At 46.0% G+C, this 24465-nt stretch overlaps 1 pseudogene; it reads right to left on the reverse strand.

Annotated features, from left to right (window-relative positions):
* Positions 1-663: 663 nt before the first annotated feature.
* The window catches only part of LOC147113653 (uncharacterized), a 38988-nt pseudogene continuing 15186 nt past the window's right edge, over positions 664-24465 (reverse strand).

Raw genomic sequence — 24465 nt, forward strand, 5'->3', positions numbered from 1 at the left:
AAGGCTGGCTACTGGGCGACAAGGGTTATCCATTCACGACATGGCTCATGACTTCAGTCCGGAACCCACGCACACGTGCACAGCAGGCCTACAATGAGAGCCATGCTGCCGAAGGAATATTATAAAGCACACCATTGGTGTGCTCAAACAATGCTTCTGCTCCCTGGACCACTCTGGAGGAGCCCTGCAGTACTCAGCTGAGTGGGTATCAATATTTGTGGTAATATGCTGCATGCTGCACAACCTGGCCATTATGAGGGAACAGCCCTTGCCACTACCTGTCAGGCAGAAGCTAAAGAGCACAAGGAAGAGGAAGAGGAGGAGGAGGAGGAAGAGAAAGTGCAGGAACAGGAAGAGGAAGGGAGGCAACAACATAGACAGCTCCTTTCTGCCTGGGCTCTACATGATCAGATTATTCATGAGCGATACCAATAACCTCAAGCACAACTCCCCATTCACCAACAGTCCCACACTCCTTACCTTTCCTCTATTACTGACCATCACATCATACTCTTTCCGACAACGCAAAAATAAAAACCACCAGAAAATTCACATTCCAATCCGATTTTATAATTCACTCATTACATAATGCATAAAATAAAATCACCTTTGTGCATTCCCTTAGTGCTTGTCTTCCGTGTGCCTTTGCCTCTCCTAGTGCTCCTAGGCGGCGTTGCCCAGTGGCTGCAACATGAGTGGTGGAAGGATGCTGACCTTCAATTGAGGACAACCTCCAGCAGCTCTGGGCCTAGGGGGCCCGGCTTCGGTCTGCACAATCTCGGCATGGACAGCAGCAGTCTGGGCTGGCTGACTGACGGGCAACAGCAAGGGCACTGGCAGGGTGGCAGGGATGGGAGGACGAATGCTGTCATCCTGAGAGAGGACAGCAGTTTCGGGCTCCGTGAAGCCAGTGCCACTCTCCCAGGATGGTGCCTCAGTAATCCTGCTGATCTGTTAGAGAACAGATTGATGCACGACTGTGACACCCTGGAAGCCGATTTGAACAATGGTATCCAGAGCCATGATGGCAGCAGTCTGAGATTCCACTGCAGCACTCAGACCTTTGACAGAAGCTGCTTGTGCTGCAACAGAAGCTGTGACATCGGCCATCAGATGCTGCATCATGGTGAGTTCCACAGGTGTGCTGATGGAGGTGACCACCCGTTCTACGCTGGAAAGGATGGGCTTCAAGCTCTGCACAAAGTCCTGTGCCAAGTTGCTGCTGGACTCCTCCATGCTCCTTGACATTGCATGCAGGCTTTCTGGTGGGCATTCCAGTGCACCAAGCATTTAGTTGTGTACACCTGTTAGTCTTCTTCTATAGCCTGGTGCATCAAAGTCCTCATCTGAGTCCACTACAGCAGAACTAATGTGCGACCTCACCCTTTGGCGAGATGGCACCTGCACTATCCTTTCATCTCACCCTGGCTCCTGTGCACTTGTGCCCGGTGTCTCACCACGTGCAGATCCCTCCGCTATCCTAGCCTCTAAAATACACAGTGTCAGTCTCTGAGCTGGTGAGTACGCGTATAAGCTTGAGTGTTTGTGTCTGTTCATCATCATTGTCTTCTTCCTTTTCATCTTCTGACTGGGAAGGTTCTAGTTCTTGGGTATCTGAAATGAAAATGAGTCAAGTGTTGGATTGTGGTGAGGGAAGAGGAGAAAGTAAATGTGAGTGCTTACCCCATTGCAGCTTGTGAGTCAGAAGAGATTGTGTGATGAGGGAGAAGTGGGAAAAGAGGAGGATTAGGTGTGCAGATACCCTCATCATTGATTCCTCCAGCCCCACCAGTGGCCACGGCCTCAGCAATGCCCCTTTCCATGATGGCCAGCACTGTCTCCCCCATGGGGGTTAAAACATGCAGGTGTGCTTGTCCTCCTCCAGTTATTTCCTGCTACCTCTTGTTATGTATTACCTTCTCCTGCAAGAAAGAGGGAAGTATGTCAGTTCATGTCCTGCAATATGTTTGGGTAATATGGCTGTCATGGTTGAATAGCTGCCAGTGTCTGTGAGATGTGAGTTGTGAGTCCGAGGCTTGCAACGGTGCTAAGTGTATGAGAGTGAGGTAAAGCACATGAATTAAAGGGTTGAATACTGATTGATGGAGATTGTTGGTATGTGGGTGATGGGGGTGTAGAGAATTGAGCAGTGGATGAGGTTAGTGGTGGAGTTAGTAGGATGTGCCATTTGAAGATGAATTCACTCACCTTGACCACTTGTGTCAGATCGTTAAACTTCTTCATGCACTGCATCCATGTTCTTGGAACAACACTCCTGCCAGTGACCTCTGCCGTTACTTCTTCCCACTACCTCCTGAGCATATGTCCGATGGGCCTCCTGCCCCCTCCCTTAACCATGGATACAGGATGTCTCTCCTTCTCTCGACGTCTTGCACCAAGTCTTCCAGTGCATCGTCAGAAATGCTTGGTGCTCGCTCTCATGCATGTTCAACCATTCCTCAATGTATCAGAGCACAGATTCAGTTTTCAAAGGACTCTCACCATTTCTTGCTGCCACAATGCATCTCCCCTTTAAGAGGTGCACGCTGCCTTTAATGTAGCACTAGCCACTCGTGATATCGGGAAACCCTACTGATGCGGCAGCCAATGAACAAGTGCAGGTAGTGCTGGCTGTACGCAGCAATCATCTAAAACAGCAGGCAGCACAAATTTAACGTGCGGTCTGCAACGCAATAAACAGGCACGGGTTAATCACTTACCGTGACCCCCCCCCAACACCCATTTTCGGGTCTTATCCAATTTAACCCCCCGTACAATTTACAGATTAGAAGTGGCAGCCCTTGGATTAAGCAATGCTGTTTCAAAAAGGAAAGCAGTGGATCCGAGAATACTGTGTCAACTAATATATTAGAAGGTAAGTATTTTTAGCAGGCACGGATTGAAACATATTAAAGAATAGTAATGCAAGTGAAACTGTTGTCTAGCAATATAGTGTGCAATTTTCCAGCTCAAAGCTAGCGTAACCTATTAATTTATAAAATCAAATTGGTTACTTATAACAGCAAGTTATAGCAAAATATTTTGCTTACAATTTAGGCAGCTGATTGAGATGAAACTATTTTAAAACTCCCTTAATTTTAATGATTCTGTTACACTTTTCATGTTTATTACATCTACACTGTGTATATTTAAGAAGAGATAGTGATTTGGTTGATTTTACTTGTTAGATTTAATTCCTTTCATTCTTATATCTTATAATAATTCATTTTCCTAGAACTTGCACTGTGCTGTTTATCACTGACAATTTCATTAATATTTTAATTATTTCAGATACACCATGCAGAATTAAAATGATGGATGTAGAAATTCTGGAGCACACATTTTTTGTCGCCCACCCCCCCCTGCGCAGGATATTTACCCTGCACACGAATGGAGAGGTCCAAGGAGCCCCAGATAGTGGGGGGTACCATGGGTCTGCGGGGGGGGGGTGATTTGGTGGTCGGGAAGGAGGGCTGGGGTTGTCTTGGGGGTGGGGAGTGGGCGAGGCGGGGGCAGAGTGATTGGTGGCCGGGGGTGGGGGCAGGTGTGTGGGGGTTTATGTCAGCCGACAGCATCCCACGGGTTCGGGGCCTGAGTTGAGGTTCGGTGATCGCGAAGCCAGTGGGAGGGAGATTGATGGATGGGGCTATGGAGCCTGAAGGTCGGGGATTTTGGGTCCAGAGGGGTGGAGGGAGTTCGGGTGTCGAGGCCGGAGAGCCTGGAGGTCAGGAATCGCGAGGTCATGTGGTGACGGGCGGGCGGCGTGTGTAGCATAGCCTGGAGTGGCGGAGATCAAGAGGGTCCTTTAATGAAGAGTCGGGAATAGCACTCCTGCTTCTCCCAGCTCCACATTCAGAAGTGGGTTACTTACTGCTTTTTTTTGCAGATAACCCCTAGGCCTGGTTTCCCTGAGTGCAGCGATGGCACTGGCTGTGTGAGGTCAAACCAATTTGCAGGCGTTGGGTCCCTTCTTTGCAAATGCAAGAGGTCTAATATCTGCATCAGGTGTGGGTAAAGAACACTTCTTGTTTAAACTTACCCAATATAGTGTGCGGCACACTTTTGGTCAGAACTTTGCATGCCCTTCCTGCCCACCGTTTTGGGCACTCAGGAGGCTGCGTAGCATCTGAAAAGTGGCCGCTACATGGCTCAATTTCTAGGCAATGGTTATAATATAAAATATAGGGGGTGAAATTGGTCATTGGCGGCACCACTAAATGGGCGACAACAAAATGGCAGCACATTTTACACCCCGCCTAATTTTCTTTTCCATTGAAGTCAATCGAGCTGCTGATTTGCTGTCACCGATTTAATGCTATCACCGAAGACCAGTTTCACCCTCGTAATCTGAATCAGGTGGTATTGACAGCAAAGAGCGAACACTTTGCCAAATGAATGATTAAAATAATTCATTATAAATATGTATATCCATATATATATATCTGAGGGTTATTGAAGAAATCTCTTAGACCCCTTTTGCTGGGATTCTGCCTCGACGCTCATTTCCAAATGGGGATTGAACATATTCAGCTGGAAAATTTGTCAGGTCCATCGCCAATTCTACCTAATATAGGCTGACTCGAGCTATACTTTGCTGAGTCGCAGTGGGGGGGCGGGCGGGGGGGGGGGAAGATTTCCTTGGTGCGCTATTTGAAGCAATATGTAAATGCATTTATAAAGGGCATGTTCACAATTTAGCTACAAGCAGCAAACAGAGGAAATCTTGCCCCCCAGAACTGGGAAAGCTCTCTGGTAAAGATTGCCAAAATCAAATCCTGGCTTTTGTAACGGGAGCTCAAGGCTCCAGCACTAACATTGCTAGGTTCCATATGCACTGCAGCAACTCACCAAGGCTTCTTCGGCAGCACCTCCCAAACCCGTGATCTCTTCCACCTGGAAGGACGAGGGCAGCAGGCGCATGGGAACACCACCACCTCCAAGTTCCCCTCCAAGTCGCACACCATCCTGACTTAGAAGTATATCGCATTCCTTCATCGTTGCTGGGTCAAAATCCTGGAACTCCCTCCCTAACAGCACTGTGGGAGTACCTTCACCACACGGACTGCAGCGGTTCAAGAGCAATTAGGGATGGGCAATAAATGCTGGCCTTGCCAGCGACGCCCACATCTCATAAATGAAAAAAAAGGTTTCTGATAATGTTGATCAATGTATAGCTTTCCATGATTTAGACCAGTATTCTCAAATTGCATTTCACAGTTTGATCACTGGACGATACCAAGTACTTAGTAAAGAGTAAATGCTCACATTAAGTGTCCTGATTAAGCAACATTTACACAGCACCTTTAATATTGTAGTATCAACAAAACTAAAAATAATTATTTATAAAAGGGGTATCATCATCTTCTTGGGAACTTTCTTGTGCGGGCTTGACATCTGGCTGATGGGGGAAAAATTAAACTGCTGCAGTTCCAAGTTTGAAAGATTTTTTTGAAAAAAACATTTGAAACTTACTTCAAAATGTGTTTCTTGCTTAAGCTTAGTAAGGCATACAAGATCAGAGAATTGACATCATCACATAATAATCTACTCAAACATTTTGCACCGCTAACTCAGAATAAGGATGTAGCTAAACCACTAATCTATGTAAGCTTTCTTCAGATAGACTGCGCAGCATAAGATGGCACCATGGTATGAAGTAGCTGTTAAGTTGGTAAGAACCTTTCAAATGGCAAAAAGGTATTTCAAACATAAGGATACCAGGGAAACAAGTGCTAATGAGACTGTTACAGCAGACACCAGTCCTCAATAGGGCAATTACAGCTTCCTCACTTGAGCCTGGAATTTTAAAACTATTATCATCATATTCCCTCGTGTATTTTCCTCCCCTGAAGGAACAGATTCGTGCAATGCCTGATCTCCTCTAGTACCTCACCCAAGCGGCAAAAACATCAGCAGAACATTCAGCAGAATATTCTACCATAAAGGACATCACAAGTGAGTGCAGTTCTGTCCTCACCTGACAATCACCAGACATACAGCTTTCAACAGGGGTTAGCTGAGTAACGATCAGAACTGGCAACACCAGCTTTTTATTTCACTTCCTTGCTAAGGGGCAGTGAGGCCAAAAGCAACATCCCAAGCTCCTTCCTAGGTGATACTTTGCAACTTTTAAAACACTGCATAAGGGAGTTAAGCTCTTGGTTTCAGGGAAATTTGTCAGTGCATCAGAGAGATTTTGTTATTTCATATTTGTAACCCATTTCCCTCTGTCCCACTTTTACAAACTAAATATAGCTTCATACATTGTAATGCGGGAAGGTCAACTGATTAAACATAAGGAAAGTCAAGGAGAAGAAGAGGCCATTCGGTCCATGGAAGCCCACTGCAACAGTATTCTGGCTATTCCAGCCTGCCATCCAACTGTGTTTTGAATACCTCTAAAATCCGCACCTCCACTAATCTGCCTGACAGATTATTCTTTCCATTTATTACCCTTTGCATGAACATGTTCCTTTGGTCTTTCATTGAATTTACTTTTAATATATTTATGACCTCTGATTTTATTCTCTCCTGCCTTGTTAAAACATTCAGGATCGACCTTATCTAAACCACTTAATATGTTGTATATTCACCAAGGTTCACTCCACACCTTTTCTCCACAGACTAAGCTTTCTTTACCATTTTCTGTTATATAGGGGATCATTTTAACCTCCCAGGGAGGCAGGAGATAAAATTTCAAAAATGGGAAACACGTCCCCGACCTGCCCACTTCCAGATTTAACGGAGGCGGCTTGGAGGTGGTGGGGGAGACTAAGCTGCTCTCCAGAGGCAGGTCCAAATTTAAATATTTTAATTAAGTTGCGTGCTTCAGATTTTAGCTGTGTTTCAGAGTTAATGGCTGTGGCCTGCGTTTCCCAGGCCTCGGGAAACCTGGCAGCTGAAGGGAGGTGAGAATGGACGGATCCAACAGGTAAGTACCTTTCCAGCACTGCTTGTAGGCCAGGAGTGCTTGCCCCTGGCCCCTCAAGCAAACATGTTAACCTCCCCACAATCGGACCCCGTGATCGAGCACCCCCCCACCCCCATGATCAGACCCCCACAGCCCGAACTCTCTCTCGCCCACCCCCACTGATGTCCCCCACGAACAATCTCTCCCTCCCTCATCTCCGCTCCCCAGCTACGGCCAGGTACCACAGGCCTTCCCACCCAACAGCCAGCCAGTCTTTCAATCTGGCTAGCTGTGGCCAGGAAACAGTGTCCACAAATTTAAAGCAGGTCCATTAAATTCGACAGGACCTCAGGGAAACCCATATTTCCTTATTTCCCAGCCACTACACCTCCACCCACTCCCCTCGCCCCCTCGGCCCACCAGCCTTCCTGTAAATATCAGGGCCATGGAATAATTTGTGTTCCTCTTTCTGCACTCTAATCTCACACAATGCACACTCCCATCTTGAGCACATGTTGGGAAATCATGGGAACGTTCCTCATAATTTTCTCTTCACATGGAGTACAGGATTTCCTGAGAAGCACTCCCAGCTACAGGAAGAGCATGCATTCATAAAAGTTACCCACAACTGTTGTAGGACCGGTGTGTCCTTGGTGTCATATTTGACCCTGAAATGAACTTCCGACCACATATACATGACATAACTAAGACCGCCTATTTCCACCTCCGTAACATTGCCCGTCTCCGCCCCTGCCTCAGCTCATCTGCTGCTGAAACTCTTATCCATGCATTGTTGCCTCTAGACTTGACTATTCCAATGCACTCCTGGCTGGCCTCCTGTTAGATCCGTGTGTTAATGGAGACACGGAATGCAGGAGTTGATTTAACAAGTGTTTACTGAACAAAGTCTGGAGGTGAACTAACAACACAAGACGCTACACAGGCTTATATACCCGAGTGGTCACTACTGGTACTACAGTATACAAGGGCTTCAAAAACATAGTTCCTCTTAAAGGTACATACACTACAATTCCTCCCCTTTTAGATAAATAGTACATAACATTTTAAGTAATCATTAAATAACATTTTTACAAGAACAATAAAATACACATTTGCTGAAGTTAATCAATTACAAATTCAGTCTCTCTGGAGGCTTCCTGACTCGGTCCAGATAACGCCTCGGTGGTGTAGTAGGTTCTTTTGGCAAGGTCGATTCGGCTTCAATGCTAGTGTCGGGTTCATCTGGTTCCAGTATCACCGGATCGGAGGTAGATACTATGGGTATCTCTGCTTCATCACTAGGCGTATAGAGTTGTGGTGTAGGTTGTCCTTTTTCGGATGACTCTGTGATCTGGTCAGCATGGTACCTTATTATGCTTTCTCCAATGTCCACGGTATACATCAGTGGTCCTAGTCATGTGCAAATAGTTCCAGGCTGCTATTTCTCGGTACGGTAGTCCAGGGCCAAAACTGGTTGACCTATCTGGAAGGTTCTAGTTGGCCTTTCATTCATGCTTTGAAATTGCCGGTTCTCTACGTCCCTTCTGACATTTGGCTTGACCAAATCCAGCCAGCATCTTAGTCTTCTATTGAAAAACATCATGGCGGGGGTTTGGTTTGTAACCACATGTGTTGCATTCCTGTACGCAAACAAGAAGTTATCTACCTTATGTTGTAGATTTATGTCTTCATTACCCATGGCCTTTATGGCCTTCTTGAAGGTCTGGACAAACCTTTCAGCCAATCCATTGGTGGCAGGATGGTATGGGGCGGACGTGTAGTGCTTAACCCCATTGTTTTTTAAGAACTTCCTGAATTCTTTGGATACAAATTGCGGTCCATAATCAGAACAGATCTGTTCAGGCAGCCCATTCCTGGCGAATATGGTCCTTAATACTGTGATGGTTTTTTCCGTGTTGGTGGAGGACATCTTTATTACCTCCGGCCACTTGGAGTGTGCATCCACTGCGATTAAGAACATTGAGTCCATAAATGGACCAGCAAAGTCGATATGTACCCTTTGCCATGGAGATGAGGGCCACTCCCATGGATGTAGAGAGGCTTGTGGTGGGGCGTTTTGGACCTTCTGGCATCCTAGACAGCTCTTGGTCATTTCTTCAATGTCTCCATCGATACCTGGCCACCACACAAACACTCTGGCTAAGTTCTTCATTTTCACTCCACCCAGATGCCCCTCGTGAAGCTCCTTTAGCACTTTATCCTTGAGTTTGGGTGGAATCACCACTCTGGATCCACACATCAAGGTTCCTCGGCACACTGACAGCTGTTTTCTTTGCGAGAATGCTGGCAACAGTGGTTCGCCATGTGCTGGCCATCCCTTCACCGTTAAATCGTAGACTCGTGAGAGAGTCGGGTCATTTCGCGTTTCCTTTTCAATGGTAGAATTTGTCACCGGTAGACATTCCACTATGGTCGAGTGGAATATCTCCAGTGGGTCCACTGTAGGCGCCTCTTCCACCGTTGGCAACGGTAGGCGCGATAACCCGTCAGCATTCCCATGCTGTTTTGTTCCTTTGTACTCTATGTCATATTGGTGTGCCCCTAGGAAAAGGGACCACCTCTGTAGCCTTTGCGCTTTCATAATGGGAACGCCCTTTTTAGGGTTGAATATGGAGACGAGGGGTTGATGGTCAGTCAACAAGGTAAACTTTTGTCCGTGTAGGTAATGGTTGAATTTCTTCACCCCCCACACCAGGCTGAGTGCCTCCCTGTCGATCTGGGCATAGTTACGCTCAGCTGAGTTCAATGAGCGTGACGCAAAAGCTATCGGCCGCTCCGAGCCATCAGGGAATCTATGCGATACCGCTCCCACGCCGTAAGGGGATGCATCGCACGCCAGTCTGATTGGCAGTGATGGGTTGTAATGGGCCAACACTTCCCTGGACGTGATCAAGCCTTTGCATTTATGGAAGGCACGTTTACAGTCTTTGCTCCATTTCCAAACTACTCCCGTTTGTAGCAGTGCGTTAAGCGGGTGCAGAACCATCGACAAGTTTGGTAAAAATTTATGACAGTAATTTACTAATCCCAGGAACGACCTTAATTGTGAGACATTTTCAGGCGCTGGGGCCTTTACGACCGCTTCAATTTTTTCAGGTGACTTATGCAACCCTTCTTCGTTAATGACATGGCCACAATATGATATTTGTTTCTGGAAAAATTCGCATTTGGGGCGATTTGCTTGTAGGCCCCGTTCTCTCAGCCTCGTGAGCACCTGCTCCAAGTTGGCAAGGTGCTCGTTGTCGTTTTCTCCTGTTACAAGGATGTCGTCTAGGTAGCATTGAGTCCCCGGAATCCCATGCAGGACTTGCTCCATAGCTCTTTGCCAGATAGCCGGAGCTGATGCCACTCCGAAAACCAGTCGATTGTACTGGTACAGGCCTTTGTGTGTGTTTATTGTGAGATACTTTTTAGAGGCCTCCTCAACCTCCATCTGTAGATATGCCTGTGCTAAGTCAAATTTGGTGAAACGTTTCCCTCCGGATAGTGAGGCGAAAATATCTTCTATCCTCGGGATACTGTACCGTGTGAGGAACCGGGTTTACAGTCACCTTGAAGTCCCCACAGATGCGAACTTTTCTCTGTTCTTCAGATTTATCATTATTCAACGTTTTCTTCATGACCGGGACGATGGGTGTTGCCCACTCGCTCCAATCTACCTTGGGTAACACGCCTGCTTTTTCCAAATTCTCCAGCTCTGCCTCGACGGCTGGACGAATTGCATATGGCACCGGCCTTGCCTTAAAAAACTTGGGAATTGCCGCATCTTCCACTTTTATTGAGGCGGTGGCGCCTTTCAGGGTTCCTAGTTCCTGTTGAAACACTTCTTTGTCATTAGCCAAGATTTCTTTTAATCGTCCAGGTATGACGTCATCATCGTTTTTTTTCTTACTGGTCACCGTCAGTGCCTGAATGGAGTGCCAGTCTAAACGTATCTTTCTGATCCATTCACGTCCCAACAACGGTGGACCACCATCTTGCAGAACGTATAAATACAACTTCTGTATTTCCTTGCCGTTGTATACAACAGGCACCCTTATTTTCCCTCTGGGGTATACTTTCTGCCCCATATATGTCTTCAAGACAATGGATGTGTCTTTCAAAGGTATATGCGGAAATAGCCGCTCGCAATCCCGTCGACTCATGACGGTCAGAGCTGATCCTGTATCTAGCTCCATTTTGACTAGGGACCCCGCTATCGTGAGGGTAACCCAAATGGTCTGGTAATCTTCTTTGGCAATTACATTATGTAATTTGAGACAGCTTAGTCTCTTGTTTCCGGAGTCGCTATCGCTCTTCTGGTCTTCGGAGCTACTGTCCGTCATCATTTGTACCTTTCTGTACTTTTCCTTATTGACCTTTTTACTGTCAGCGGATTTCTTTCCAGATCTGCATACACGTGCAATGTGTTCCATCTTTCCGCATTGCCTGCATGCTTTGTCCTTGAACCAGCAGTCCTTCTGGTCATGGGTGGATCTGCCACAGCGATAACATCTCTCGAAACCCCGTGTCATTTCATGGGTGCCGAAGTCCTGTGGCTTTTGCTGTATCTCTGCAGCTCCTCTTGCTGCTGCTTCGTATGATACAGCCACACGGAAAGCCTTGTCCAGTGTCAAATCTTCCTCAGAAAGTAGTCTTTTCTGTGTTCCTTCGCTTAGGAGACCGCAGACGAATTTGTCTCGTAGAGAGTCTGCCAGTCCTGCCCCAAATTGGCAGTGCTTTGACAGCTTTCGTAATTCGGTGAGGTAATCAGCGTTGCTTTCATTCTTGTGCTGATTCCTCCTGAAGAATTTGAATCGTTCCGCTATCAGCAGCGGTGTTGGGTTTAAGTGCTCCTGTAAGGTATCAACAATCTCCTTAAAATTCTTGTCCATCGGTTTGGCTGAGTGATCAAGTTTCGTAACAGCCCGTATGTCCTTGCGCCCATCAGATTTAGAAGTACCGATGCCTTTTTATCATCCGCTACTTCATTCGCCTTGCAATATACCTCCACCCTTTCCACATATGTGGTCCAATCTTCTATATCACTATCGAAAGCAGTAATATTGCCAGTCTTCGGCATCTTGAAAATCTAAAATGGCGCTTCCCGTGCTTTTCTTTCTTCCCCGCCGAGTTAAGATGGCGCCTCCCGCGCTTTCCCGCCGCTGCCGCTGCTGCCAACGCTGTTCTCCGCGGTTCCCGTTGCGACCTGCAGCTTTTCGCGGTATTTCTATTTTTTTAATATATCGCTTCAATAGTTTCTCCATTACTTGGAGAACCGTTCCCGTTGTGGAGAGGACCCTCTGGGACTTTCCCCTCCCTCTGCTCGGTCCGAACGCCGACCTGCTTTGCAGCACCGGCCGCGCCCTGAATGCTCCACCCTCTCTCTCTCTTTGCTTCTGCTTCCCGACTCGCTGCCCAGCCCCATTGCAGAGCCACCCGATCGAGCTCTAGCCCGCCGCAGCCCAGGAAGGATCAGTGCACTACCTGCCACCAGCCCGTTTAGCTGGGGAAACCACAGACTGGAGACCAAGCCTGGCCCTCGTTTTCGAGTTTCTTCGAGTTATTTTTTTTTTCTTGCTTCTGGCTTTGACCTTCGTCTGTGGAATCAATCCCTTTGAGGTGCTGCCGAATTGCAGGTAAGTTTGTTTCTAACTCGTCGCCACTGTTAGATCCGTGTGTTAATGGAGACACGGAATGCAGGAGTTGATTTAACAAGTGTTTACTGAACAAAGTCTGGAGGTGAACTAACAACACAAGACGCTACACAGGCTTATATACCCGAGTGGTCACTACTGGTACTACAGTATACAAGGGCTTCAAAAACATCGTTCCTCTTAAAGGTACATACACTACACCTCCCACATTCTACCCTACGTAAACTTGAGGTCATCCAAAACTCGGCTGCCTGTGTCCTAAATCACACCAAGTCCCGTTCACCCAACACCCCTGTGCTTGCTGACCTCCATTGGCTCCCAGTTAAGCAAAGCCTCAATTTCAAAATTCTCATCCTTGTTTTCAAATCCCTCCATGGCCTCGCCCCTCCCTATCTCTGTAATCTCCTTCAGCCCACAACTCCTCAAGATATCTGCGCTCCTCAAATTCTGCCCTCTTGAGCATCCCTAATTATAATTGCTCAACCATTGGCAGCCGTGCCTTCTGTTGCCTAGGCCTTAACCTCTGGAACTCACTCCCTAAACCTTCCTGCCTCTCTACCTCTCTTTCCTTCTTTAAGACGCTCCTTAAAACCTACCTCTTTGACCAAGCTTTTGGTCATCTGCCCTAATTTCTTCTTATGTGGCTCGGTGGCAAATTTATGTCTTATAATACTCCTGTGAAGTGCCATGGGACATTTTACTAGGTTAACGGCGCTATATAAATACAAGTTGTTGTTGTGCAGTATTAGCGTAACCTCCGTAAACTTGTATTCATTGTTCTGACTATATATTCCAGCATTTTGTTTGTTTTTTGTTAAACGCTTCAGCACATTGTCTCGACATTTACAGTGACAAGACTTTTCTAAGTCACCCTGTCCTCATTTTATTCCATTTACTTTGTATTTATGTGTTATTATTTTATTTAATGTGTAAGACTTGCATTTGTCAGAGTTAAATTTCATCTCGCATCTGTCTGTCCTTTTGCAGGAATAATCAAAATCCTTCCTTAAATTCTTAGCTGCATCCTTTATTTCATTACACTGTCTATCTTCATGTCATCTGCAAATTAGACTTGCAGTTGATGTCAAAATCCAGATCATTTATGCATGTATGTAAATGAGTTCAAGCCATGAACATCACTCAACACCTCTCCCCAGTCCAAAAAGGCACCTTGCGCTAACATTCTGTTTCTTAACCTTTAACCAACTTCATGCCCTTTCTCACATTTTGTATTGCATACCCATGGCTTTCGACATAATTAGAAGCTTATCATTCAAAACCTTAGCAAAAGCCTTCTGAGAATCCAAGTAAACCATATCTGCAATCTCCTCAAATGTGTCAAGTGAATTTGACAGGCATAATCTTTCCCTTCCAAAACCATGTTGACTATTTCTTATAAATTTATTTCTATATTAAGAACTTAAAAAATAGGAGCAGGAGTAGCCCATTCGGCCTCTCAAGCCTGCTCCACCATTCAATAAGATCATGGCTGATCTGATCTTGGCCTCAACTCCACTTTTCTGCCTGTTCCCCATAACCCTTGATTTCTCTGTAGTTCAAAAATCTGTCTATCTCAGCCTTGAATGTATTCAATGACTCAGCCTCCACAGCTCTCTGGGGTAGAGAATTCCAAAGATTCACGACCCTCAGAAAAGAAATTCCTTCTCATCTCTGTCTTAAATGGCCGACCCCTTATTCTGAATTTATGCCCCCAGTTCTAGATTCCCCCACGAAGGGAAACATCCTCTCAACATCTACCCTGTCAAGCCCCCTCAGAATCTTATATATTTCAATAAGATCACCTCTCATTCTTCTGAACTCCAATGAGTATAGGCCCGACCTGCTCAACCTTTCCTCATAAGACAACCACTTCATCCCAGGAATCAACCTAGTGAACCTTCTCTGAACTGCCTCAAATACAAGTGTATCCCTCGTTAAATAAGGAGACCAAAACTGTACGCAGTACTCTAGCTCTCACCAACGGCTTGTACAGTTGTAGCAAGACTTCCCTCCTTGTATACTCCATCCCCCTTGCAATAAAGGCCAACATTCCATTTGCCTTACTAATTACTTGCTGTACCTGCATGCTAACTTTTTGTGTTTCATGTATGAGGACACCCAGATCCTTCTGTACTGCAGCATTCTGTAGTCTCTCTTCACTTAGATAATATTTTGCTTTTTTATTCTTCCTACCAAAGTGGATAACCTCACATTTTTCCACATTATACTCCATCTGCCAAATTTTTTCCCTTGCAGACTCTTTGGCTGCGAATTTAATAGAGGAGGCAGGTTGGAGTCAGGTTGCCTGGTGGGTGGGTACCGGTGCCTATGCCGGTTTCAGCTGCTCCCGCTTTCCGATTTTAGTTTAAGTGCCCTAATTAGTCCCATCGTGCATGCTGCCTAGTCCAATGAGTGGGAGCGAGTCTGTTGCTCTCCACTTATGACGTCATTGCTGCAGTTGTTTTTACGGGGCCCATGTAACCTCAGCTTCTCATTTCTCCTTTCTGCTGCTGTTTGAATGGGCCCTGGCTACAATGACTGCTGCCAAAGCCAAGGCTGCTCCAAGGTTCAATGAGGACTCCCTCCAAGCTCTTGTGCAGGAAGATTCTGTTCCCTCCCGATGACCGGACGAAGCCTCCTCAGCAAACAAGGCAGCCTGGCTGCACATTGCTGAGGAGGTAAGCGCAAGGTCCTTATGTTCACGCACCTGGTCCAGTGCCGAAAACGGTTTAATGATCTTCTGCGCTCATCAAAACTGAGTATCACATCACACTTACCTTCACTCTGCTTCCCTTCTCTTCTCATCACCAGCACGCTACTTTGTCAGCCTCCCCCTCCACATCCCACCTTACCCTTACTTTCCTTGCACCCTTACCTAGCCATCTCTCTCTCTGTACTGAATCACTTCACCATCCGACTGTGCACCCCTCACATTTGCTCTCACTGCTATGCAATAACTACAACTAACAACGCACAGGGAGGCTCCTTCCTCTTGTCACCTCACTCCATCCTGGCCTCCCTCTAAGATTCAACCTTATGGATTCTTCACACTCACTCCATCAATCTTGCTGAGACTCCACTTGTGTCCCTCCTTGCAGGAAAAGATAGCCCACAATAAGAGGGAGTGAGCGTCGACAGGAGGAGGCCCACCATCCCTAGCGACATTGACAAGTGCTGAGGAGGCTGCTCATGAGATCATGGGAGGTGACGAGGAGCTGGAAGTGGGGGACGGAGAGACAGGCACAGCAGAGGAAGCTGGTGACAGAATAGATGTTCAACCCTCTCATTTAGATTTCATGATTGACTGCAATGGCATATGATTTTGATACAGATTGACTTTTGATCATCTGCACAATAGGATGTGTCTGCTACCTAAAATTCAATCCTTTACTCCCCCACAGGACAATCAAGAACCCTCCTCCCCAGTGTCCATGAGGAACAGCCGGACGACTCCTCAGAGGAAACTGCAGCCTCTGAGGGAGCAGCGTCACCAGGATTCAGCGCACCCAGCACCAGCAAAGATACGCACACCTCGGCGGGTCCTTTGCGACATAGAGTAGTGTTGTCACGTGGTGTATTACAGCTCACAAGTGAGCATCAGCAGATGGTGGAGACAGCAACAGCAGTGGCGAGTCCTCGTTGGAGGGTGCAAGATGCTCCTAGCTCTGCTCAGCTGCATGTAGACGCAGTGCCTCTGGGGCCATCCAGAAAGAGAGCGGTGCTGGAACTTCAGGAACAAGTGCACGAGTGTCTGACAGGGTTTGCACCCATGGTAACTGCGAGTGTGCAGAGAATGGAGGAGTCCATCTCAAACATGAGCGCTGCCTTTGTGGAGGCAATGGCACATGAACGTGTTGCCATGGAGAGGGTGGCAACCTCCTTGGAAGACATAAGTCACCACACTCAACAGAACATGGTGACTCTTCTAAATAGATGGTCTGCTATGGAGGATAGATGGGCATCTATTGGGGAGACACCAGAGGTACATGGACGTGCCCGTTATGAGCCCGCTGTCAATTTTTCCGATTTTTGCTACCGACCCGCCTCCAAACCCTCCCTCTGAGCTCTATTAAATCTGCAGCCATAGTGTCCTCACAACTTGCTTTCCCACCTATCTTTGTATCGTCAACAAATTTGGCTACAGTACACTCGGTCCCTGATGTAAGAAAACTACTAGGCACTTGGCCTGGGTATTAAACAAGGCTTTAATCAACTGTTTTTCAACATGGAAGTCTAGTTGTGTCCTTCACTAGTTCCTGTTAAAGAATGTCCTGAGCAAGCTGGGCCCATGCCCGAGTATTTATACTCTCCCTGGACAGTGCCACCAGCAGGTCGCCCAGTATCATTTCATAAGTCATTTCCACATGAATGACAAGATTCATGTCAGTCCCTTTATCCAAGCCATTAATAAAGATTGTAAATAGTTGAGGCCCCAGCACTGATCCCTGTGGCACTCCACTAGTTACAGTTTGCCAACCTGAAAATGACCCATTTATCCCGATTCTCTGTTTTCTGTTAGTTAGCTAATCCTCTATCCATGCGAATATATTACCCCAACACCATGAGCTCTTATCTTCTGCAGTAACCTTTTATGTGGCACCTTATCGAATGCCTTTTGGAAATCCAAATACACTACATCTACTGGTTCCCCTTTATCCACCCTGCTCGTTACATCCTCAAAGAAGTCTAATAAATTTGTCAAACACGATTTCCCTTGCATAAAACCATGTTGACTCTGCTTGATTGTATTATGATTTTCTAAATGTCCTGCTACTAATTCCTTAATAATGGATTCCAGCATTTTCCCAATGACAGATGTTAGGCTAACTGGCCTATAGTTTCCTACTTTCTGTCTCCCTCCTTTCTTGATAAGAAGCGTTACATTTGCGGTTTTCTAATCCGCTGGGACGTTTCCAGAGTCTAGGGATTTTTGGAAGATTACAACCAACGCATCCACTATCTCTGCAGCCACTTCTTTTAAGACCCTAGGATGCAGGCCATCAGGTCCAGGGGACTTGTCAGCCTTTAGTCCCATTAGTTTGCCTAGTACTTTTTCTCTAGTGATAGTGATTGTTTTAAGTACCTCCCTCCCTTTTGCCCCTTGATTTTCAACTATTATTGGGATGCTTTTAGTCTCTTCTACCGTGAAAACAGATACAATATATTTGTTCAAAGTCTCAGCCTTTTCCTTGTTTCCCATTATTAATTCCCCCGTCTCATCCTCAAAGGGACGAACCTTTACTTTAGCTACTCTCCTCCTTTTTATATACTTGTAGAAGCTCTTACTGTCTGTTTTTACATTTCTTGCTAGTTTACTCTCATAACCTATTTTCTACCTTTTTTTTTAGTCATCCTTTGCAAGTTTCTAAAAATTTCCCAATCTTCTGGCCTTCGCAATCTTCGCAATATTGTATGCCTTTTCTTTCAATTTGATACCCTCCTTAACTTCCTTAGTAAGCCACGGAAGGTTCATCTTTCTCAGAGTCTTTCTTTCTCACTGGAATATATCTTTGTTGAGAGTTATGAAATATCTCCTTACAAGTCTGCCACTACATATCTACCATCTTACCTTTTAATCAATTTTCCCAATACACTTTAGCCAACTCTGTCTTCATATCCTTGTAATTGCCTTTATTTAAGTTTAAGACCCAAGCTTCAGACCCAAGTTTCTCACCCTCAAACTGAATGTGAAATTGTATCATGTTATGATCACTCTTCCCTAGAGTATCCTTTACTATGAGATCATTAATTAATCCTGTCTCATTACATATTACCAGATCTCAAATAGCCTGTTCCCTGGTTGGTTCCACAATGTATTGTTCTAAGAAACTGTCCTGAATTCACTCTATGAACCCGTCCTCAAGGCTACCATTGCCAATTTGATTTGTCCAATCTATATGAGGATTAAAATCGCCCACGATTATTGCAGTACCTCTCTTACAAGCCCCCATTATTTCTTCATTTATACACTGTCCCACAGTGTAGCTACTGTTAGGGGACCTATAAACAACACCCACCAGTGACTTCATTCCCTTATTATTTCTTATCATCACCCAATCTGATTCCACGTCTTGATCTTCTGAGCCAAGATCATTTCTCACTACTGTACTGATCTCATCCTTTATTACATACTGATACTCCAACAGCCGAGCCTTTAGAATGGTTGCCATGATTTTGCCTGGTGTAGACGTTTGGCGAAAAGGCCTTGTCTGATTGTTAAATATTGAGTGTTATTGGGCCAGATTTTCAGTGTGCCGTAAGGAGGGATTTCAGGCGTGCGGGGGGCAAAAATCCCGAATTCGGGGGTCCCGACACCATCCCACCCAAAACCCGCCCCCACGTAAGTTTCAAGGGAGGCAGGTACCCGCCCCGCACGGGAAGGGATTAGTGCCAATTAACTGCCTGTTAATAGGTAGTTAACAGGCAGTTTTTAGCCTAATCCCTATTTTGAGGGGTGTCGTATGGGATTCCCGACGGCTCCAAACCATGCCAGATTAGAGCAGGCGGGCCATCGGGTTGAAGGACTTGGAGGGGTCGCGATATCGGTGTTCAGGTGAGTGATGGGTGCATGAGTGCAAAGGTAAGTGTGTTTGGTGTGTCTAAAGTGTGTAAAGAAGTTTTACTTACCTGCAGCACGGTGGCATAGTGGTTAGCACTGTTGCCTCACAGCGCCAGGGACCCGGGTTTGAATCCGGCCTCGGGCGATTGTCTGTGTGGAGTTTGCACATTCTCCCCGTGTTTGCGTGGGTTTTCTCCGGGTGCTCCGGTTTCCTCCCACACTCCAAAGATGTGCAGGTTAGGTTGATTGGCTATGATAAATTGACCCTTAGTGTTAGGGGATTAAATACGTTGGGGTTACAGGGATAGGGTGGGATATGTGTTGGTGTAGGGGTTACGGGGATTGGGTGGGATATGTGTCGGTGCAGGCTCGATGGGCCGAAATGGCCTCTATCTGCACTGTGGGGTTTCTGTGTGATTCTGTGATACTTACCTTAACAGCCTTTCTTCCTCTAGGCTGCGGGAGTCCATCACTCAGCTGGAACTGAAAGCTGAACGGCTGCGATCTGTCAAAAGTGACAGCCTGCAGCTTTCAGTGCCGGTGACAGTTCTAACTGAGTCTGCGTAGAAGGACTCAGGTTAGAAGTCAGACTGTCAGTGTTTGACAGCTTCAAACAGCTGTGAAACACTGATATTTCATCTGTCAAAAACTCTTGACCGATGAAATTTCAATCTGTGACGTCACCTGTTGCCGGGTGGCCCTTAATTGGCCTGCTGAGCCCGCTGGGTGGGCTCAACAACTTAAATCAAGGGAAAATCACTTCGATTGGCCGGACGTCGATGGAGGTGGGACTAAAACCCGAAAGCTGTAGTCCCGCCTCCTTCCCGACAGCTTAAGGAAAATCCAGCCCATAGTGTCCAGAAGTTTCTGGGTTTGAATGCTGACAGGGTTGACTCAGTCTTCCATCTCCCTGAAGTGGATAAAATTAATACAAACCACACTGTCCTAGCGCCTCTCCACATGCACTCCTGGCTGTTCGAAAACAGGGATCCAGTACCCAGTAGACAATCATGTTAAAATCATGTATGTCTGCTGAGGACAAGACAAGCACAGCTAAATAGGCTGGTGATGTTCATTGTCAAGACTCACAGATCAATAATGGTCAACTGGGTGAGCTATTGTAGGCCAACCGTTGTCACCAGCAAAGAATCAAGAGCAGAGAGGAGAAAAAAAATTGTATAGATTTTAAAAAAGGAAATAAAAACTGTTCCAAAAATATTAGTTACTGAAGCTCAGAAATTATTGTTGCCAGCATTAATGCATTTTATTTTAAATGAATTAAAGCCTCTACTAAGTGTAATAAATTTGAAGTCCGTTTGGACTGTCTCTTCAATAGTTCGAAACTGACACCATATTGGTAACAGTTATGGTTTTTATTTAAGCAAAAGTGAGACTTAATACACATAGGCCGCGATTTTGCCGGTGCTCAGAGGGTGGGTTTGGAGGCGGATCAAAGGTTAAAATCGTTTTGATTGACGGCGGGTTGCAATCCCGCCATCAACCCGCCTCCAAACAACTTTCCCAAGAGTCGGGTCCCCGATTTGCGAATGGACCCGACAACTAGCAGGGGGAAGAGGATTAAAGGCCTATTAACAGGTAGTTGTCAGTAGTTGACAGCCTATTTTTGAATTTTACCGCTTCTGGCATGTGTTTCCAGACATCCGGACACCATGCCAGGTAAGTGTGGCATGTTGTGAGTCTGCTGTAATATTTCTGGATTGATGACAGCTGCAGAACTGGTGTGAAGGATCCAATGTTGCACATGGTGAGTCTCAGAGGAAAGAAAATGTTGGGGACTGCATTTTCAACACATTTACACTTTTCTTTAAGTTTTTAAATCCATGTCCAGTGCCACTTCACTGGGAAAACCTCTCTCACCAGTAACAGATTGCTTCTGCCACCTCACCTGCAGCTGCCATCTATTCTAGCCTATGGAGGGAGTCATTGGAGAACCTGGGTGCAAGAGGTCACCTTTGTGCAGTGATTGTCAGTGTTTTCAATACCTCAATGCTGTCAAACATTGTGAAATCAACTGTCAAAATAATATTGTGCGTGGTCCCTTTAAGGAAACCGGCAGATGATGCATTTTCAAATTACGTCATCTGACCCGCTTCCTCTTAATGGGTGGGCTTAACAAGATTAATCAAGGCAAAATCACGTCTGTGGGCCGGATGCAGCTGGGGGTGGGACTGGAAGCCAAAAACCACCTGACCCACACACAACCCGCCTCCATTAATAAAATCGCGGCCATAGTATTCGAGCAGCAGTTTACAAAGTACAATTGAGAATTATATTATCCATTACTGTCCTTTGGGTAGAAAGAGTGGCTCATTCCTCACACCTTCGACTCACATACACGTCTACACCGGTCTGGTGTCCTCCCTGGCCCTTCTACACTGAGATTGACCCAACCCCCACGATATACTCCAAAATCTATCGAACCATAGGAACAGCAAGTTCTGTGTCCAGGCACAGACCTTGGGCCTCCCTTATCTGCTTTTTAGCCTTAGCACTAGCTTTTTCTGTGCTTGTTTTCTGTTTCCATGGTTGATGACAATACCCAGGACCTTGAGGACAACAAGAGTTCTAACAGTAAATAAAATCTAGATTTTAACATACTTTTCCCTAATTCTAACAAATGAGAAATAAATCTAAAGTAATAAACCTTTGACTAGTAACCTTAATATTAAACTGCAATCTAGCAAAGCATAATTTTGTAAACTAGTAAAAGGGAATTATATTTGATAATATTTCAACAACTTACAACAGTTTGTGCATTGCCACAGACATAGAAAGAGATAAGAGATTTGACTGCAGACAGCTCTAAATCTCATTCTGTTCTCTTCCACTCTCTTTTGCAATAACAGCATCACTTGTGATACTGCATCTGCCAGAAGTCAGCAGACAGTCCAAAGCAGTGTATTTTTGTAGAATGATAGCTTGAGAAAAGCTTAGGGTCATTTAACTCCTGCAATGCCTAATCACTCAAAATACCATCAGAAGCTCATATTCTTACATAAGAAAACAATAGAGCATGCTAAGCATTCATCTGTTAATATCAATTTCTAGATTTTAATCTTCCTCTTTAGCATTGTTTGATACTCATATACTCTACACAAATGCTCATATACGTATGCAGGATCAGTGCAAGGAGGTCCAGAGTGAGCGGCAAACTCACTTACTTGTGTGGAAGGCCCAGATTTATTTTAACTCCCAGAACTCGTTGCAATATGGAATGTCAGACTCCCATCTTATCCCGGCAGGAATGAATGCCGAGCAGGTGAGAGGGACTGAGATTTTGGTTGGTAGGAGGCAGCTGCCCAGGGACCCAGTGGAACAGTCCCCGGAATTAAAGTAGATTGTTAGAAGGGGTTGGGGGGTTCACTATGTCTCGGTGGTAGCACTCTCGTCTTTGAGTCAGAAGGTCATGGGTTCAAGTCCCACTCCAGAGACATTAGCACAAAATCAAGGCTTACACTCCAGTGCAGTACTGAGGGAACTGCTGCACTGTTGGAGGTGCCGTCTTTAAGATCAGATGCTAAACTGTCTGCCCTCTCAGGTGGGTGTAAAAAATCCCACGGCACTATTTCGAAGGAGAGCAGGGCAGTTCTCCCCGGTGTCCTGGCCAATATTTATTCCTCATCCAACATGGCTAATACAGATTATCTGTTCATTATCACATTGGTGTTTGTGGGACCTTGCTGTGAACAAATTGGCTGCCACGTTTCCTACATTACGACAGTGACTACACTTCAAAAAATACATAATTGCTTCTAAGCACTTTGGGGTGTCCTGAGGTAGTGAAAGGCGCTAACGAAATGCAAGTCTTTCTTTTTTCAGGAAGTGATTGCAGTCGGGGTGGGACGCGGGGTATAGGTCCAAGGTACCCTTCTGGGATGAAGGGGCCAGGGGAGCATTCCTGCTCCTCCTGCCCCATAAGGAAACCTTACAAATATTTTAAAAATTAAATTACCTGGGGCCTCTTCTGGCTCCGCTGCCAGCAGGTTAATATTGTAGTTGGGCCTCAATGACGTTATCGGAGCTCAATCTGTATATTTAAAGAAGGACCTCACCGGCTGCGGCCGAGTGTCCCTGCTGCTGGAATTTCATTGGTCAGATCGAGGCAGGAAGCCTGTGGGTAAGGCCTTGCTCCGTTTTAACTGCCCCCCTCTCCTGGTTTCTGCCAGGCAGGTGTAGTTAAAATGGCCAATTTAAAATGGTGTGGAGATGCCGGAGTTGGACTGGGGTGGACAAATGTGAGAAGTCACACAACACCAGGTTATAGTCCAACACGACACCACACAACCCTGCCACAGCAACCTCTGCAAGGCATGCCAGATCATCAACACAGATACCATCATCACACGTGAGGACACCACCCACCAGGTACATGGTACATACTCATGTGACTCGGCCAACGTTGTCTACCTCATACGTTGCAGGAAAGGATGCCCCGGAGCATGGTACATCGGCGAGACCATGCAGACACTGCGACAACGGATGAACGGACACCGCACAACAATCGCCAGGCAGGAGTGTTCCCTCCCAGTCAGGGAACACTTCAGCAGTCAAGGACATTCAGCCTCCGATCTTCGGGTAAGCATTCTCCAAGGCGGCCTTTGAGACACACGACAACGCAAAATCATCGAGCAGAAACTGATAGCCAAGTTCCGCACCCATGAGGACGGCCTGAACCGGGATGTTGGGTTCATGTCACGCTACACGTAACCCCACCTGACGTAGGGTCATCCAGACTCGAGTCGTCGTTGGCTTGTTCTCTCTACACAGATGCGGCCGGACCTGCTGTGATTTCCAGCAAAAAAAATGTTTTTTGTCTGTTTTTTTGTTTTTCACACAGACCCCAGCATCTGCAACATTTGACCCCTTGTGACCCCACCTCATTGTTCTTTGATGTAATGTTTTCCTGACTGACCTGTTTGGACACCATTCACACCTTTGATTGCTGTGATTATCTCTCTGCCGAGGTGTGATAAATGGCAGTTAGAAAGATTACCTGTAAACATCTGACATTATTCTCTGACTATATAAACTGTGTCTTTATGCATCTCTCCACTTCACCTGATGAAGGAGCAGCGCTCCGAAAGCTTGTAACTTCAAATAAAGCTGTTGGACTATAACCTGGTGTTGTGTGATTCCTCCAATTTAAAATGACATTTCCCTATGTCTGTCACAATCTGTTGATGGTCCAATTGAATGACTCCAATTACTTTCTGAAAAAAAATTCCCATCATTTTTTTCTCAGTAACGAAGACTGAGATTTTCCGGGTGTCAGGGGGCACAATCAGTGGTGGGTTGGGTGGGAAAGTGTTCCCCCCCCC

This window comes from Somniosus microcephalus, chromosome 8, assembly GCF_052327205.1.
Source record: "Somniosus microcephalus isolate GS21.2 chromosome 8, FLI_Smic_1.0, whole genome shotgun sequence".
Taxonomy (NCBI): Eukaryota; Metazoa; Chordata; class Chondrichthyes; order Squaliformes; family Somniosidae; genus Somniosus; species Somniosus microcephalus.